The sequence below is a fragment of the Oryx dammah genome, unplaced genomic scaffold (assembly GCF_014754425.2).
Source record: "Oryx dammah isolate SB20612 unplaced genomic scaffold, SCBI_Odam_1.1 HiC_scaffold_14, whole genome shotgun sequence".
In the NCBI taxonomy this organism is placed as follows: domain Eukaryota; kingdom Metazoa; phylum Chordata; class Mammalia; order Artiodactyla; family Bovidae; genus Oryx; species Oryx dammah.
In genome coordinates, this window is record NW_024070198.1 from 6,095,911 (window position 1) to 6,109,131 (window position 13,221).

Genomic DNA, 13,221 nt, shown 5'->3' on the forward strand with positions numbered 1-13,221 from the left:
TCTCTCTGAACACACTTTCATTAGAATTGTGAGCAGAAAAATTGTCTCTTGGAGCACAAACCCAAATCTTTCTTTCCTAGACATCAGTCAGGAGTTTCCTTGAATTTATATTTCTGTTTCCTGAAGCAGAAAATGTCCTTGGGGTTTGCGTAAGAGAAAGAGGAATATAGAGAAACTGAAAGATTATTTTAAGATACTATTTGTCACACAAGTATTTAAACATATAGATAAATATATGGTTTTATTTAGACTTAGCATTTCTCACTCAAATGTCATCACTCTGTAGATATTATTTTTCAGATTTTTCTATTTAATAACCATATTGTCATAAATTTAAAATGTTTACTGAGGCACTAAAGAAATTAACCCTGAATTTCATCAGATGGACTATGCTGAAGCTGCAGCTCCAGTACTTTGGACAACTGATGTGAATACCGACTCACTGGAAAAGACCCTGATGCTGGGAAGGATTGAAGACAAACAGAGAAGGCGGGGAGCAGAGGATGAGATGGTTAGATAGCATCTCCAACTCAATGAATGTGAATCTGAGTAAACTCTGGGAGATAGGGAAGGTCAGGGAAGCCTGGTGTACTACAGGCCATGGGGTCACAAAGAGTTGGACACAATTTAGGGACTGAACAACAAATACATGGAGTAGTGAAGGAGTTCAAGAGTTAGGAAATAAGCACTAAAGTCTTATTTTAAGAATGCCCTGTTCCACTGTTTTTTAGTTATAGTGTGTCAGATTTAAGAAATGTTTTCACCTCTGCTAGCTCTGTAAGTAGGTATGGCGGTGTGGTTTTAGTCACTCAGTTGTGTCCGACTCTTCTACAGCCCCATGGGCTGTAGCCCGCCAGGTTCCTCTGTCCACGGAATTCTCCAGGCAAGAATACTGGAGTGGGTTGCCATTTCCTGCTCCAGGGGAACTTCCGAACCCAGAGATCAAACTGGTGTCTCCTGCATTGGCAGGAGGATTCTTCACTATTGAGCCACCAGGGAAGCCTGCATAAGCACGTACACCAACTTTCAAACTATTGACTTATAAATGAATTTCATCAAAATAATCTATTTATGAGGTGGTAACCTTCTGTATTTATATTAGAGATTTGTTTTTTTTTTAATCTAGTTGTTTTTACTTATTCCCTAAAAATTAATTGCCTTTAAAACCTCTCCTGTGGTATAGTTCCCAAATTAGCAACAAAACAAAACCTAAGAATACATGATCGTATTTTAAATCTTTCATAAGCGAAGTGAAATATAGTTTGCTCTTTCTACACAAAAATGTATGTATAATTTTTAAAAAGAGTCTTTGTCATTTTCTCTTACGGCAAATTGTATCTAAAGAATGTTACCATACAGCATCAGTTGCAAATCATATGACTATGCAGTCTAAGTCAAAGTGGACTTAAAGATACAAATATAGTTCATGAACAAGTTAGAATATACATTTAATCTTGACTTCCTATGCTCAGTGATGTAAGGAGCTAAAGAAAATTCATTATCGTGGATAAATACTAAAAGGAAAGTTTTGTTTAGTTTTAAGTAACATATAAAGCTTACCATGATATTGTATATATTTAGGCTAATCTGTGTGTAATCAGTCACTCACTCATGCATGACTGTTTGCTACCCCATGGACTGCAGCCCACCAGGGTCCTCTGTCCATGGCCTAATTCATAGACACATTCTTTTTGGCCTAAAGAAATTCACATTCTTTAAATTCACAGTATGTAGCTATACATTTGCATACAGGCAGGCTAAGTCACTTCAGCTGTGACTGACTCTCTGCGACCCCATGGACTGTAGCCCGCCAGGCTCCTCTGTCCATGGGATTCTCCAGGCAAGAATACTGGAGTGGGTTGCCCTGCTCTCCGACAGGGGATCTTCCCAACCCAGGGGTTGCATCCACATCTCTTGAGTCTCTGGCATTAGCAGGTGGGTTCTTTACCCCTAGTGCCATCTGAGAAGCCCATGTAGCTATATAAATAGTATTAATAGCTTTCTACCATGTTGGGATTTCTTTCTGGAACATTATTTGGGAATGACATATAAATGCCTACTACAAGTGTGAACTTGTCAGAGCAAAAAAATAAAAATCTTTAGAAATGTGATTCAAGGGCACTTAATATTTTTTAAAGAAAAAGAAAGCATGAATCAAATAATTTTTAAAATTACATTGAATCTGTAAAAATGGAGACAGGGAGGGACATTTTATGGCAGCAACCTCTAAGCTGATAATGATAGTAAGCTGTGTTATCACTAATGAATCAGTACTTCACTATTCATTAGTTTTCTAATAAACACAACACTGGATATGAAATTCAAAGAAGAGTCAAAGGTTTGGATCTCATGCATTTCACAAAATCTTGGGTCATCTATCTGAAAGATGTTTGTGTAGAATAGGTTCACAGAAAGTCATTTTAGACACATAGCCCACCCCTATACTATATACATGTTCTTTCCTGTTATTGGTGTGAGTGAGCATGAGTAGGGAGGAAGAGAGGAAAGCATAAAAGAAAGAAAGATATATTGTTTTGGTGTTTTTTGCTTTGTTTTTCTACTATTGTAGCACTGAAAATACCATCAGACTTAAACTGGGCAAGAAAGTTATTTTTAGGGTTGGCAGTAAATTCATCTGGAGTATGTAATCACTCACTTTTTTTTTATTTTTATCTTTTATTTTTGGCACAGTTAACATTTTGCCAGCATCTCCTGATATGGACACAGGGTAAACACTTTCATGATCTCATTTTTGCAATTACTATCTCCTGTTCCCAGGTGAGTGGTTAAAAAATGCATGCTGTGCATTTGTGGATTCTGTCTCCCTCAAGGGCTAATTGGCTTACACGCAGTTTTCTGTGGTTAGCCACTTAACTCTGAAGCTGTCTTTTACCTCATGATTCATGGCATCCTTCTCACTATATCAGGTCTTGGAGCAATTGTTCTGGTGTGGTTGAACATGTAATTATCTTTTCATCATTTCTGTTTTTGTCTGCCATCCTGCACCCTTCTGGATTCACCCTTTTGGAAAGGTGGAAGGAAGAGTTACAAATAAATGTAAAAGTTGTATCTGCAATATAAGCTAAAGTAGAAATGCCTGGACATCCAAATATTAACTGATTTGGCTCTTCTGGAACTCTCAGATATCACATAAATGTGATGATGTAGAGAACTATTCACTCTTGTGGTTCTTCTTTCTTATTTCCTTTCAAATCTCAAGGTAATTGTGAAATAATATGAGGCCATGTATATCCATATATAATTACTATTTAATTTTGACATTGTGCCAGTCACTATTTAGTCTTAATACACATACATTCACAACTAGGTACTATAGAAGATAAAAATCTCATATTCTTCCCAGGGGAATATGCTGGTCAACATCATGAGCATGCCTCTGATTGCTGGGCCCCTCCTTTTCTAAAAAGATGTCTGCCTCATTTGGTTTCTGGGAGGATTAAATACAATGTGTTGTTTAGTATCCAAACAGTGTCTTCAGTATAAATAGTACACAATTATATTACTGTTATATAATTACAAATGATTCTATCAATGAGTAGTGAATTACAAGAACTGAACCATAGGAATATAGATGTTTTGCAATGGAAAGATTTTTTGAGAGCAGTGATTGTCAAGAAAGTTTTTATGGCCTTTGGGATAAGCTTTAATTGGAGAACACCAGTGCTAGGACAAAGGAGAATCAGGAGAAATTTAGGAAGTGATTTATCAGGAGAAACCAAAAAGATCCACTTCACAAGGATGAAAAGTTGATGTGATGAGTAATGTGGCCCAAGATTGTATAAAATGCAGATGGAAAATGAAGAGCGTTGAATTTTGCCAGTTTCTAAATGTTTATTGTAAACTTAGAAACTCTTTAGGAAGGGGAAATCCATCCTTGTCTTTTTTTTAGGAGAAACTAATGTATTTAAACCAGAGACTCATGTTCCAGGATCCAAGGTAATTCTTACGGATTTTGATTGTCTGTATCTGGACAACAGCTAAGTTATCTCAACAATGTTTGCCAAGATGAGAACTGTTTTAAGAGAGTATCTAGCCCCTGGTTGCTCAGATGGTAAAGAATCTGCCTGCAATACAGGAAACCTGGGTTCAGTCCAGGGAATCTTCCTAACTGGAGTGGCTACCCACTCCAGTATTCTAGCCTAGAGAATTCCAATGATAGAGGAGCCTGGCGGGCTACAGTCCACGGGGTGGCAAAAAGTTGGACAAGAGTGAGCAACTAACACTTTTACTTTTCTTTACTAGCTATTTTAGAATACCAGCATTAAAAATAAAGGGAAAAGATGCGCTGAGGTAGAAGGAAGAGAATTAACAAGAAATTAGCATGCTGACTATTCACAGGTACATTTGGATCATCTCAGTGGAACCTAAAATAGAACGTGAGTTCTCTGCTAACTCTGTACTATGTTGCACAGTTATTCTTGGTTCCTAATGTCCCATTCTCTTCTCAAGTTCAGTTTTTCTTTTAAAAAGAACGTATCCTTATCCTCTCAAAATTTCTAAAAGATAGAAATTAATAGCACCTGTCTCTTTCACTGTGTACACGTTGAATTCTATGGAGGAGATGGCATCCAGTAACTTTGTGTTGCTTGGGCACTGCCTGGCCAAAAGTTGATTTGCTGCTTACATCAGAATAGACCAGTACATACCTGGAAGTCTCCTTGCTGATTCAACAGTGTACCTCACTAAATGGCAGGCCAGACAGGCCAATGTTTCTTTAGAGTACCAGCCATATATGCATCATTCTTTTCCTCTCTGAAACAGAGGACCCTTTGTATAAACGTGGGCCAAGTCTAAAGTTCATGTGATGGGTGTCTCTTGTTGTTCAGACATCTATTAGTTGAGCTAAGTCATCTTGGAAAACCATCTTAACCTCTATATTGTGTTTATGTCAGTTCTCTCCAGAGTAGATCAATGCATATTAAATGGCAAGTAGCTACATAATATGGAGAAGGCAATGGCAACCCCCTCCAGTACTCTTCCCTGAGAATCCCATGGACGGAGGAGCCTGGTAGACTACAGTTCATGGGGTCGCTAAGAGTCGGTCAGACACGACTGAGCAACTTCACTTTCACTTTTCACTTTCATGCATTGGAGAAGGAAATGGCAACCCACTCCAGTGTTCTTGCCTGGAGAATCCCAGGGACGGGGGAGCCTGATGGGCTGCCGTCTGGGGGGTCGCACAGTCTGACATGACTGACGTGACTTAGCAGCAGCAGCAGCAGCAGCAGCTACATAATAAAATATGATTCTAAAACAATAAACTAGCTTACCTGCTCAAAACTCTTTCCAATCAATATGAAAAAAAGTCTGAAACTTATGCCCACTTCCAAATGAGGGCTTTAATTTTAGTAATCTGTAAAAATGTGTACATTATTTATGAGTGTAACGTCACCTCTAACGAGTTCAGCAGAATGCATACGTAAGGGAAGGTCACCCTGAACAAGTTAGTTTTGTTGGAAGAGACAGAATCATAGGATTCTAGAGTATGACAAACTATCCAAGAACTCTGGGATAGACTTACAGTTCACTGCAGTCTCACAAATAAATAGGAAGCCCCACTAAAGCACCTGGATGAGAAAAAATAATAATAGAAATGCATAGGATTTATTGAGATGATCTGTCCTTATTTTAAAAGTATATGCAGAACACATTTATGAATTATTATGTTGTCACTCCCAAGCCAGAGGTACTTTTGTATAAATTAGACTTATTTTGTATAAGTCCACTAAAGTAGACACCAAGTGCTATAAGATCCTATGAATACTATTGAAAATACATCCAAAATATTTTTAGATTTCAAAGTAACAATGCACAAATCTGGAAAAATATTCTTATATCTATCCTTAGGAATACTTTTAGCTATTAAAAAAGGCATATGGTTAGCTGGATAATTTAATATGATTGAATCTACAAAAAGTTATAATGGACTAATTAATCAATAAAGACTATAAGTTTTCACTTCTCTCAGTATTCAATTATTGTCAATAAAATGAGTAGCACAAGAAAACAGGTTTAATATTGAATGAAATACCCAAATTTTCTTTCTGCATGTCTAAATACAAATTAATGTAGTTTTATTTTACTTTAAAGGGAAACAGCTTCTTTCAGCAATTTATCCAACCGAGAGTTTACAAAATAAGCTAATTAGTAGTAAATGTCTATTTAGTGACAATTTCTGGTAATCTCAAGGAAATAAAATATGTATGTTTATTTAAGTCATCACAGGACACAAAGACATAAATTAAATATAACAGTAATAAACACTTAAAAAGTAATAATGTTGCCAAAATAAATTTTGTTGAAGGTTCTATCATACCGTAGTCAGAGACTTTCTCTACTTAAGGGTACAAAATATTTTTATGGATGCCAACCAATACTCACAGCTAACCTCATCACATATTTTTAAATCTAGTATCAAATTAAAGAGAAAAAGATATTTAACTCACTCATTATAAATCCCTATGATTTTCACTAATACATTTTGTTTGAAAAATGAAGATAGGTGGGAAAGTGTAGCTTCAGCTCATCAGAGTGGATTGGTGGAACTTGCCAAAATTTCAAGAGTTGTTTGACCTACAGTGATGATGTTCTAAAACCAGACAAAATTGGACAGACTTAAAAATCCAAAGAAAGCACATGCAAATTAGAGGTTTCCAAATGTTATAAACTTAGCCAAAGAACTTGCTGAAGGTTATATAACTTGTGTCTTGTATTTTAGTCTACCAAGTGTTGAAAGATTCTCTGGGATATCTCTTTCTCTTCCTGTATTAATTTTGAAGGAAATTAGAGATTTTTATTTTTTTCTCTTGAGGGAATTGGCGACATTGATAATCTGCATTAAATCTTATATTTTAAGCCTGACTGGTAACATTTTAAGTGCTAGTCATAGCCCCCAATGACCTAGAGCATGTACAAGTTTGTAGAACACAAGGATTCTTGGAACGTTAAAAAACTCCGTTAAAGTTGTTAAAATATTATCTGGCTTATGTTTGGTTTGGCATAAAATGACACACTGGCACTTCACTTCTTACAGTGTACCTGTATAAGAGAATCAGAGTACCTGTATGAGAGAATCAGAGTACCTGTATAAGAGAATCAGAGTACCTGTATGAGAGAATCAGAGTACCTGTATGAGAGAATCAGAGTACCTGTATGGAGAATCACAGACCATATAGATGCAACCTGACAAAATGACAAATTAAGTTACTGTCAGGGTTTAGTCTAAGCCAAGTGCATCCTTCTCTAACTTCTTTGGTGTACTTTCCACTATTTAAAATGACTTCTGTCATTTATTATTTTTAACTGTGGCAAGGAGAACACAGTGAAATATATGAATAGAGTTTATGTAACAAGTCTCTCCATCATATATACCTTGTTTTATAGATATTAAACAAGAAATAACATTTTAGTTGATTGAAAGAAAATTATGATACAGAGAAGCTTCATGTGGAAAGTTTAGAAATGACACTTTATATGCTTATATATGGAGAAGGCAAAGGCACCCCGCTCCAGTACTGTTGCCTGGAAAATCCCATGGACAGAGGAGCCTGGTAAGCTATATTTATATGACCCTATTTATATGCTTAATGTAAAATATTAATAAAATAACTAATTTAATTTGCATTTCTCTAATAATTAGTGATGTTGAAAAATGGTACAGGTGAATCTATTTGCAAAGTAGACATAGAGAACAAACGTTTGAGCACCAAGAGAGGAAAGGGGTGGAGAGTGGGATGAATTGGGATATTGGGATTGACATATAACATTCCTATGTATAAAATAGGTAATTAATGAGAACTTACTGAATAACACATGGAGAAAAAAGGAAAAATTATATGTCCTAATCTGTTTGTAGGACATATATTAACCTTAAAATACAGTCCAATATACAGTAAGTACAGACAAATGCTGTTTGATTCCATTTACACAAGGGACATAGAACAGTGAAATTTATAGAGTCAGAAAGTACACAGGCCTTGATAGAGACCTGAGGTCAGGGGTTGGGGAGGTGGGGAAGGAAAATGGGGAGTTTGTGTTTAAAGGGTACAGAGTTTCAGTTTAGGGAGGTGAAAAGTTGGGGAGATGGATGATGGTAAGTTGCACAGCAATGTGAATGTACTTACTGTCACTGAACTGACATATATATACAGTTAAATATGGTAAAATAGTATGTTTTATATCATATGACTTTTACCACAATAAAAATTTTAAAAAGAAATAATTATATTTCCATTTCATATGATGACAGGTAAAGTGACCCTACTTTTTTTTAGGTAACATCTTGGTTTAACTATTTTTCCAGAATGTATAAGCTTTTCAGAAAAAAATCAGTATCTTTTCCCTTTTGAGTGTTAATTTTGAGAAAACATATTAAATTTGACTCAAAATCCTATTGCTTGACATACACAATTTTTCTGTGTGTTTTGGCTCAGATTGTCTTTCACAATATACATTTGAGTGTAATATATTAATCAGCTTTATTGCTGGAAAGACTGATTTTTCTTCAGAGTGATATTTACTACCCTTTGCCTCAGTGTGATTTTACAGGAGATTCCAGTCAACTTTAATTTGTGCTATTTTAACATTTTACTACAGTTCTCACTCCTTTTGAGAAAGAATTTATTCCTTTTTCAAAATGTACAGGATTCCTTTACAACTTCTTTCTAAAAGAAAAATGTCAGGTTGTAATTAATTCCCTTAGAGATAGTTTATGAAATTAATGCTGACTCTGTCCCTTTACTATGGTTTGTGAGGCCTTAAAATGTAATTTAAGAGGTGAGATTATAAGCACTTCCTCATTCAGGAAAAAGCAAGAGGAAGAAAACTCCTCTCAGGAAATATAAAAAGCCTTAGAAGAATGATTATTTCGTGCACATTGTGAATGGAGAGTGTGGCTCACGCATGAGTTGTGTTCTGTCAAAATAGATGGTGGCACTTTGTTAGCTTATAAATTCAAATGTGGTCTCACAAGCTCAGGTCAATTTAAATCATGAGGAATCTTCACAAAGCACCGTTTAGTTCATACTCACTGTGACCAGGAGACCCTATTAAGCCACAAGGTACCTCTCAGTGGGAGGCCAAAGTTCAGGATTGTAACCCTTCATTAGTGAAAAGAGGGAAGACTAAGAATAGATAAGGGAAAGAACTGGACTCGCAGGTAGGAAGTCCTTTCCCGTTAAGAGATCTCGGGACAATATCATATCACTTCGGCCAAACCTAGGTTTCCTTAGTGATAAACTATGTTCCCAACTCATGTGGCAGGCAGTGTTAGTTTTCTTCCACATCTCAGATTTGTTCCAAGTCTCTGATAGCTATCTGTGTCTTTGGCAAGTTTTACCCAAACTTGGGTAAAAAACGTGGGTTGTACCTCTCTCACTTGTAATAACTGAGGATATGGTGACTTCCAATTCATACAATTCTCTAAGAAACTTGAATAGCAGGGCAAAAATGGAAAATAAAATTATAAAACCAAATACAAGTGATCAAAAAAACAGTATTAAACATAGTAAAGAATCTTTCATGATTTTTAAATTAGTTTTTCAGCTTTGAAACCAAAAGAAGTTATATAAGTTGTATTTTTCTTTAACTGGCTTCAAAACTGATCTTTATGCAATTAAAGGAAAAACAAGCTAATGAACCAACATGGTATGACTTTATGTTTATAGAGATAGATTACAGGTTCACCTTGGAGATATGGCAGGTTTAGTTTCAGACAACTGCAGTAAAGAATATCATAATAAAACAATTACCTCCAAACAATTCCAATAGTAACATCAAAGATCGTTGATCACAGATCACCATATCAAATATAATAATAATGAAAAAGTTTGAAATATTGCAAGAGTTACCAAAATATGACTCAGAGACACAAAATGAGCAAATGCTGTTGGAAAAACAGAGCCAATAGACTTACTCCACATACAGGTGTCACAAACCTTCAGTTTTTAAACTACACAGTATCTGTGAAGCACAATAAAATGAGGTTTGCCTGTATTTGACTCTGGACGTCGTCTAGCACTTATGACAACTCCAAAGCCATACTTTCCAGAGCAGACCTGATTAGACAATTCAAACACTGAGTTCAGATTTGAATTTAGAATTATAATATAACTCTGTTAATCATTTTACTAATTTAACCTCACTGTTCCTTTAAATTTCACTGAGTAGCCTGAGGCTCAGATAGATAAGACTCTAGCCCCAAACCAAGCATGAGCAGGTCTTTTAGTCAGTTTCTGCCTAAGACCTGAAATTCTCTTCCTCCAAGACCTGAAATATACTGCTTGTATTCTTCTCCCCACTGTAAGAACAAGAAAGCTTGAAAGAAGATAAATCCAAACTGAACATCATTTATTTTATTTGCAGTGTTTATTAAATATTTGCAATTTGATAGACAGTGGTCTAAAATGAAGGGAATATAATGGTCAATAAAACAGAAAAAAATATAATATATATACTTGTGGAAGACAGATAATAAATGGGATCACTAAGTAAAGGATTAAATATGTTGATAATGTGACAGAGAAAAAATAGACAAGGAAAGTTCAGTCACTCAGTCGTGTCTGACTCTCTGCGACCACATGGACTGCAGCACACCAGGCTTCCCTGTCCATCACCAGCTTCCAGAGCTTGATCATACTCATGTCCATCGAGGTGGTGATGCCATCAAACCACCTCATCCTCTGTCATCCCCTTCTCCTCCCACCTTAAGCATCAGGGTCTTCTCCAATGAGTCAGTTTTTCGCATTACGTGGAAAATATTGGAATTTCAGACACAGCATCAGTCCTTCCAATGAATATTCATAACTGATTTCCTTTAGGATTGACTGGTTGGATCTCCTTGCAGTCCAAGGGACTCTCAAGAGTCTTCTCTAACACCACAGTTCAAAAGTATCAATTCTTTGCTGCTCAGATTTCTTTATGGCCCAACTCTCACATCCATACATGACTATTGGAAAACCCATAGTTTTGACTAGATGGACCTTTGTTGGCAAAGTAATGTCTCTGCTTTTGAATATGCTGTCTAGCTTGGCCATAGCTTTTCTTCCAAGGATCAAGTGTCTTTTAATGTCATGGCTGCAACCTCCATCTGCAATGATTTTGGAGCCAGAGAAAATAAAAATCTGTACTGTTTCCATTATTTCCCCATCTGTTTGCCATGAAGTGATGGAACTGGATGCCATGATCTTGGTTTTTTTGAATGTTGACTTTTAAGCCAGATTTTTCACTCTCCTCTTTCATCTTTATCAAGAGGCTCTTTAGTTCTTCTTCACTTTCTTCCATAAGGGTGGTGTCATCTGAATATCTGAGATTATTAATATTTCTCCCACAATTTTGATTCTAGCTTGTGCTTCATTCAGCCCTATATTTCTCAAGATGTACTCTGCATATAAGCTAAATAAACAGGGTGACCGTGTACAACCTTGACAATGTCCTTTCCCAATTTGGAACCAGTCTGCTCTTCCATGTCCAGTTCTAACTGTTACTTCTTGATCTGCATACAGATTTCTCAGGTGGCAGGTCAGGTGGTCTGGTATTCCCATCTCTTTAAGAATTTTCCACACTTTGTTGTGATCCACACAGTCAAAGGCTTTGGCATAGTCAACAAAGCAGAAGTAGATGCTTTTCTGGAACTCTTTTGCTTGTTCTATGATCCAATGGATGTTAGCAATTTGACCTCTTGCTCCTCTGCCTTTTCTAAATCCAGCTTGCAACATCTGGAAGTTCTTGGTTCACATACTATTAAAGCCTCACTTGGAGAATTTTGAGCATTACTTTGCTAGCATGTGAGATGAGTGTAATTGTGTGGTAGTCTGAACATTTTTGGCACTGTCTTTCTTTGGTACTGGAATGAAAACTGACCTTTTCCAGTCCTATGGCCACTGCTGAGTTTTCCAAATTTGTTGGCATATTGTGTGCAGCACTTTCACAGCATCATTCTCAGGATTTAAAATAGCTCAGCTGGGATTTCATCACCTCTCTAGCTTTGTTTGTAGTGATGCTTTCTTAGGCCCACTTGACCTTGCACTCCAGGATTTCTGGCTCTAGGTGTGTGATCACACCATTGTGGTTATCTGGGTCATAAAGATCCTTTTTGTATAGTTTTTCTGTGTATTCTTGCCACCTCTTCTTAATATCTTCTGTTTCTGTTAGGTCCATACCATCTCTGTCCTTTACTGTGCCCATCTTTGCATGAAATGTTCCCTTGGTATCTCTAGTTTTCTTGAAGAGATCTCTAGTCTTTCCCATTCTGTTGTTTTCCTCTATTTCTTTGCCTTGATCGTTGAGGAAGGCTTTCTTATCTTTCCTTGCTAGTCTTTGAAACTCTGCATTCAAATGTGTATATCTTTCCTTTTCTCCTTTGCCTTTAACTTCTCTTCTTTTCTCAGCTATTTGTAAGGCCTCCTCAGACAACCATGTTGCCTGTTTGCATTTATTTTTCTTGGGAATGGGCTTGATCACTGCCTTCTGTACAATTCCACAAACCTCTTTCTATAATTCTTCAGGCACTCTGTCTCCTCAGATTTGATCCCTTGAATCTATTTGTCACTTCCATTGTATACTCATGTGGGGCTTGACTTATGTCATACCTGGATGGTCTGGTGGTTTCCCCTTCTTTCTTCAATTTAAGTCTGAATTTTGCAGTAAGGTGTTCATGATTAGAGCCACAGTCAGCTCCCTGTCTTGTGTTTGCTGACTGTATAGAGCTTCTCCATCTTCAGCGGCAAGGAATATAATCAATCTGACTTTGATACTGACCATCTGGTGGGGTCCACATGTAGAGTCATCTCTTGTGTTGTTAGAAAAGGGTGTTTGCTAAGAACAGTGCATTCTCTTGGCAAAACTGTTAGCCTTTGCTCTGCTTCATTTCGTCTTTCAAGGCCAAAGTTTCCCATTACACCAGGAATCTCTTGACCTCCTAATTTTGTGTTTCAGTCCCCTATCATGAAAAGGACATCTTTTTTGGGTGTTAGTTCTAAAAAGCCTTGTAGGTCATCATAGAACCATTCAACTTCAGTGTCTTCAGCATTAGTGGTTGGGTGATAAACTTGGATTACTGTGATATAGAATGTTTTGCCTTGGAAATGACCAGAGATCATTCTATGTCATTTTTGAGATTGCATCCAAGTACTGAATTTCAGACTCTTTTGTTGACTATGATGGCTACTCCATTTGTTCTAAGGGATTCTTGCCCACAGTGGT

At 36.7% G+C, this 13,221-nt stretch overlaps 1 long non-coding RNA gene across 1 annotated transcript; it reads right to left on the minus strand.

Moving 5' to 3' along the window:
- Positions 1–986: 986 nt before the first annotated feature.
- Positions 987–13,011, minus strand: LOC120873769. Its single transcript, XR_005723524.1, has 3 exons — positions 12,864–13,011; positions 4,984–4,986; positions 987–1,002 (listed from the first exon to the last, which is right to left on the minus strand). It is a non-coding gene; the product is annotated as an uncharacterized LOC120873769 (long non-coding RNA).
- Between the last annotated feature and the right edge of the window lie 210 nt (positions 13,012–13,221).